The sequence below is a fragment of the Opisthocomus hoazin genome, chromosome 7 (assembly GCF_030867145.1).
Source record: "Opisthocomus hoazin isolate bOpiHoa1 chromosome 7, bOpiHoa1.hap1, whole genome shotgun sequence".
In the NCBI taxonomy this organism is placed as follows: domain Eukaryota; kingdom Metazoa; phylum Chordata; class Aves; order Opisthocomiformes; family Opisthocomidae; genus Opisthocomus; species Opisthocomus hoazin.
In genome coordinates this window covers 36,721,878-36,728,083 of record NC_134420.1, presented here as the reverse complement: position 1 = coordinate 36,728,083, position 6,206 = coordinate 36,721,878, and the positions used below count along the sequence as shown (strand labels likewise).

The following is a 6,206-nucleotide window of genomic DNA, read 5'->3' as shown; positions in this document are numbered from 1 at the left end:
TATTGAACACAGCTAGCCCTACCAGTGGACTAGTGCTGCTATGTTCTTTCAGATGGCTGCTGCATCTGTCCTGCTTAGGGTTAAAACAATCACCAGATTTGTCATCAGGAGATATCAGCTTGCTATAACTCAAACTGGAAAGACCACTGTAAGATACTGTCATTTCCCCTGCAACACAGGGAGAATATACAGCCAAAGTCTGAGCAGGAAGGAGCTCGCTTTCATTCATATTCAGTTAAAGGTGACATTTAAATGTGATTGTCCAAGATATAAGCTATCAATACCTAAAGGCCAAGCAAAAAATCCCTGTGAAGTTCTCAAAGACAGGAGAAAAATTATCTATTTAAACAGATGCCAGACATGAAAGTAGAGAGATAAAAAGAAGAGAAAAAAATTTCTCAAAACCTTGTAAGAACAAAAGATCAAGAAAGAAAGGGTAATCGAGATAATAAAAAAGCCCAAACAATCAAAAGCCTCATTAGACAGGTAAGAATTCTTTAGGGATTGCATAAAAAAATATTTTGGCACATAAAGAGGAATGACACCAGCTTGGAAGGGATCCAAGATGAAGTTGGAAGAGAAAGTGTGTCTGTTGTAGAATGGGGGTTCAGTGAGTTCAGAGATAAAGAGTTTAGAGATAAAGGGGAGGAGGGTAATGGGGCAGACAGATGGGGATTAGTTTTCCTCCAGCCTTCACTGACATAAGCACTGTGGCTCTTCTGACAGAGCACTCCTTTTTGCATCAGTCTGTAGAAGCACTCCTTGACTGTAAAGCATACATTCAGTTACCCAGTGACATAAAAGGGAATTTTTACCTAATACTTCTGTGATTTCTTATTCCCCCTCCAGAGGGCAATGGTTTCAAAGAAAACATTTTGTCCTGTGTTAGGCTGATGCCTCAGTTTGAGTCAGAATTTTTTTTCTCTTTTCCATTGATTACAATCAGACAGATTTACAGAATCACAGAATCACAGAATGGTAGGGGTTGGAAGGGACCTCTGTGGGTCATCTAGTCCAACCCTCCTGCCGAAGCACGGTCACCTACAGCACGCTGCACAGGACCCCATCCAGGCGGGTCTTGAATATCTCCAGAGAAGGAGACTCCACAACCTCCCTGGGCAGCCTGTTCCAGTGCTTCCTCACCCTCAGAGGGAAGAAGTTCTTCCTCATGTTCAGACGGAACTTCCTGTGCCTCAGTTTGTGCTCATTGCCCCTTGTCCTGTCACTGGGCACCACTGAAAAGAGTTTGGCCCCATCCTCCTGACACCCACCCTTGAGATATTTATAAGCATTTATTAGGTCCTCTCGCAGCCTTCTCTTCTTCAGGCTGAACAAGCCCAGCTCCCTCAGCCTTTCCTCGTAGGAGAGATGTTCCAGTCCCCTCATCATCCTTGTAGCCCTCCGCTGGACTCTCTCCAGCAGCTCCTCATCTTTCTTGAACTGGGGAGCCCAGAACTGGACACAGTACTCCAGATGGTGCCTCACTAGGGCAGTGTAGACGGGAAGGAGAACCTCCCTTGACCTGCTGGCCACATCCTCCTAATGCATCCCAGGATCCCATTGGCTTTCTTGGCAGTCAGGGCACACTGCTGGCTCATGATCAATTTAGATTGATCAGCCGTTATATCAGCAACTTGCTGGCAAACAGTGACACTAATTCATGTCAAATTCAATTAATCAAAGATTAACATTTTCTTTGTTAAAATATATTTGCTGTGGAAAGAATGGATTAACCTTAAAAAGCAGGTTCTTCAATAATAAATTAAGTTGCCTAAATACATTGGTTCTATAGCTGCAAGCATGTTTTAATGTTCCCATAACCCCTGATAGTAAAATCATAGAAAAATCATGCCTAAAATCGAAACATTCTAAGATCCAAGCTCACCAAAGGTATCACTTGGATATTTCTTTCCAGTTCCTTTCTGCTTAAAGATAATTATTAAAAACTTTGAACAAGAGATGGAACAGCAAGGTTTACAGTGCTTTGGTAATTTTCTCATTTCCTTTAAGAGCTGTCTTAGTAGATCCCCTTATGAAAGACTAATCATCTGAGAGAAAACAAAGGAAGACTAAAATCTTCAGTCTTCCCAATCATCTTTCCATTGTCCTTACTCATCCTCCCATTCACCTTCTTTCTCTGTATCTATTATTTTTAACACGCATGGTTCTTTAAATTCAAGCCAAAACGTTCATTTTCCCGCAGCAATTTTTGTGTTCTCTGCATTCCAACAGACAGCACCCACAAGGCAAAGCGAACCATCAGATCTGTCCATTTAAATTACTAACACAATGATTTGAAAAAGAAAGGTTATCTGGGTCTTTACAAATAGCGCTGCTGATCCTGTGCTTTATTGTGAAACATTTTCAGGTATGACAACTTCTTGGCCTGACAGAATATTTTAATCTGTTGGATAGAATTAGCCAAGCACGCCTCATTGAAGCATCTTATGAATGGATTTGCCAGCTGGCCAAGGGCTAATATTAGGGTTTGTGAAAGCCAGAGGGAGGAGACTGGTTACCAAAGAAACAAACAAATCTTTAAGCAGATATATCCCAAGTTCAGTCTTAACCTGGTCTGGTAACCCTTTCTGGCAAAAGATTAAAACTTCAGCTACAGATATAAGAGAGTAAATGAGGGAAACAGAAACTCTGGAATTGGTGTGAATCCTTCTCTGCTCTATAACAAATGGCACAACATTATTGAAGAAAATTCCCTTATCCTGGTTTGAAAACTGGCTAAAAGGCAACATGCAAACCAGAAGCTATGAGATTTTTCTGTGAGAGGAAGGAGAAATGCTATCAGTTGAGGGAAACTGCAACCAGAATTTGTGGGGGTTTTTTGTCTGATTGTCCCAAACCTGGATGTTGAAAAGACAGTAAGGTAGTGATCAGTTTGGATGAGGATGACAACGGTGAACAGCCAACTGGTGAACCTAGCTACTTTTTGCAGCCATTATACCTTCTAGGTAAGTATCTTATTTTGAAAAAGTCGCTTCTGATTCTCAGGTCCTTTGCAAAGTGGTCTGTAAAGAAAGATTCGTGTGAATTTTCACCATTTTCATATGAAGGTGAAAAGAACCATGCTTGGTGCTGCTCAGCCATGAATGACCAGTGTCATGGTTTGCCTCCATTTTTACTTCCCAAGTAAGTCATTCTGCAGTACACCGATCTTCGTATTTCTTGCAGTGCTGCAGTCTTGTTCACTTGATATAAAGACCCTTGTTAATGGTCAGAACAGAAATAGCTGGTTAAGTTCAGTCATCAGGCATTGCTGACCTGAAAACAGCAAACAGAAAGACATCCTGGGGGGTCTGAGCCACAGTGTGAAAAGGCAGAATGCTTTCAGTTTCCTCTGCAGGTAGCTGAGCAGGACGTGCGTCAGCGTCAGGTCAGCTGGCCTTTTCACATGGTAAGGAAAGAAACCCACATGATCTGATTTGGGGACTTATAAAATTAGACTGTGTCTATCTTTAGAATAGATCCAAAGAAAACGTGGTATAGGGTGAAATTATAGGATGTTGAAAGTCTGTGTCTGGATTTCACTACGGAGAATGATGCAGAGTTAAATGACACAGATTTGTAAATGGTTAAACTGAAGCAAGGAGAGATGGACTGAAGTAGATACCTCTAAGACTTTTTAGTGGTCTAAGAAAGCCATTTTCTCTGCTCTGGTTAGTGGAACATTTCTTCTCATGCCTCGGGCAATGATCTAGGCAGGCTAGCCTGAAAAAACAGGGGTGGGAATGCAGTTTTTAACTCAAACTGAACTGCAGTGCTGAAGATTCCATTTCCCTGGTCCTGTGAAATGCAGCCATGGATACAAACAACTTGCTAAAGCTACTTTTAATGCTCTGCTTCCTTCATTCTTCCAGACCCTATGTTCTGGGCAACTTCCATGCCACAGCCTCCCTCCGCTCTCCCAAAGGCGCGGTCTCAGATGAGAGCAAACATTTTTCACCCCACTGCAGGCCCCAGCAGCAGTACAAGGAGAACGGGGGGATGACGAGGAAGGTGGAGCAGTGAGGGGCTGCAGCGGCGTGGAGTGCCCAGGGCACAGGCCAGCCTCAGCAGAGGGGCAGGAGGGTGCAGCTGGAGGCGGGAGCGGAGGAGGGAGCAGGCCACAGCCCGGGCAGGCAGCCAGCTCGGTTCAGGGCACAGGGGCTCCCGTGGAGACGCACCTCCGGGGTGCGGAGCGAGCTGTGGTAAAGAGATGGGACACGGCCGCGGGAGGACGGAGACACGCGAACGGTGCCACGTCTCCTGTGTGCCCCCCAGCCCCTCAATGGGAGCTGAGCCGAGCCCGCGCCCGCCACCGCTGCGGCCCGGCCGACAGGGGGCGCGCGCTCAGCCGGCCCCGCCCCGCCCCGCCCCGCCCCCGTCCCGGCGGGGGCTCTGGGGGCGACCCCGCGCCTGCGCGGCTCTGCCGGGAGGAGCGGGGCGGGGCCTGGCGGCCGGCGCTGGGAGCGGGCGAGGGGGCGGGGCCGGGCCGGGCTCGGCGGCGGCTGCGCAGCTCGGTGGGGGCCGTGGCCGGGCGGCTTCGCGGGGAGACGCCGCAGGCTGCGGGCGACCGTGGTTTCCAGCCGGCGGCCGGGCTGGAGCGTGTCAGCGGCGGCGAAGGAAGGACGGTGAGCGCAGCCCGCGTTCCCGGCGTGCGAGCAACAGGTCCCGCCGCGGAGCCGCCGGCCTCGGCTCGCCGGCGAGCCTCCCTCCCCCGCGGCCACGGCGCCCGCCGCAGGCCTGGGGGTCCGGCCGGGCCGGGGGCGGCGGGGCCGAGCCAGGCTTGGCGGCTCTCGGGGGACCGCGTCGGGCTCCGCGCCCCGCCAGGCTGTGCCCCGGCCGCGGAGCCCGGCCGGGAGGGGCGGCTCTGGCTACAGGTGCCTGCGCCGCCGGGAGCGTGGTGTGCGGGCGGCGGGGGGCGCCCGGCGGCCTCCCCAGGGCAGCTCCCACCGTCCCCGCCCTCGGGGCGCCCGGCGGGCAGGCGCGGCAGGCTTAGGCCCGGGAGTTGCGAGGAACCCCTCCCGCCGCCGGCGGTGCGCTCCCTGCGTGATCGGCGGGAGGGTGGGCGAGGGGGGGACCTGCGGCTGCCCCCGGCTGCGCTGCTGGTCCCGCCCCTGGCAGTTCTGGGAAGAGATCGCTTTGTAGCGGTCTGCGAGGCTGTGCAGGGTTGAAGGAGGCTGAACGTGCGCGACTTGGAGAGGATTTAGTAGTCGGCAGCGGTGAGCGCTCGTACTGGCTCGGGACTGGTGCGGTTCAGGAAAGCCTCCGCTGGCAGAGCCCTGAGCTCTGAGGACCTGAGCTCCCGAAGAGACCGCACGAGAAAATTAAAGTAACCGGTGTTTGACCGTTTTGAAAAACACTGATACTTAAAAAAAAAAAAATGTCTAAAATAATAGTTTTCTTAGATGTCTCACGTGGGACAGATCCTTAAAAAACAACGGGGAGTATCGAGGGGTAACTGTCAGCTAGTGCTGTGATGGTTTTTTCTGTGAAAAGGTAGTTCTTCAAGCCTCTACGGTGGAATTATGTGGGGATAAATTAGCTCCATCGGTCGCTTGCTAGAACGGAATACTTCCATCCTGTGTAAGTGATGATGCTCGATGGCTGCAGTGAAACTGCTGGGAAGTGACTGGCGGTGGTCCTTTCCTAAGTGGCGGCTGCTTCGGAGCACAGCTTCACGCACCTGAAAGGGACCTGCTTGTCTTTTTGGCAGATGGAGGGGGTTTTGCTGAATTTGTCCAAAATAGGATATCTTTGAATTGTCTTTAATTAGGCATCCGAGCCCGCAGTCTTTTGGTTTTAATCTGTCCTCTGGATTTTCCCAAACAGTACGCTTTTTTCTTATAACCATCTTAGAGCTGTTATTACAAACCTAAGTGTCAAATACTTTAGAGTCTGGCTGTTTTATACACATATGAACTATTTTCCAACATACTGTGATCCAAAAAAATCCAATATTTCACATGTTAAAAGCTTAACTAATGGTTAGCATTGTAGATGGTTTAACAAGGCATCAAATATTTATATTGCAGCATACTAGAATGTATTACTTTATTAGCACTAACATTAATTAAATTTAACAAAGTTGAATGTTAACACATGGTCACTTCACTCTTTTCAAATTAGCCTTCCAGTGTGTGTCATGTTGCCTTGCAATGTGTGGAATAGCAATGGATGGTAATTTTTTGCTATATAGAATTAGGTGATAG

At 49.1% G+C, this 6,206-nt stretch overlaps 1 protein-coding gene across 5 annotated transcripts in view; it reads left to right on the top strand.

Moving 5' to 3' along the window:
- Positions 1-4,510: 4,510 nt before the first annotated feature.
- PALS1 (protein associated with LIN7 1, MAGUK p55 family member) overlaps positions 4,511-6,206 on the top strand; it is a 57,231-nt gene continuing 55,535 nt past the window's right edge. For all 5 annotated transcript variants that reach the window (XM_075426898.1, XM_075426901.1, XM_075426897.1 and 2 more), the window contains exon 1: positions 4,511-4,625. The gene's annotated coding sequence lies outside the window, so the exon portion shown is untranslated. The remainder of the gene's footprint in view (positions 4,626-6,206) is intronic.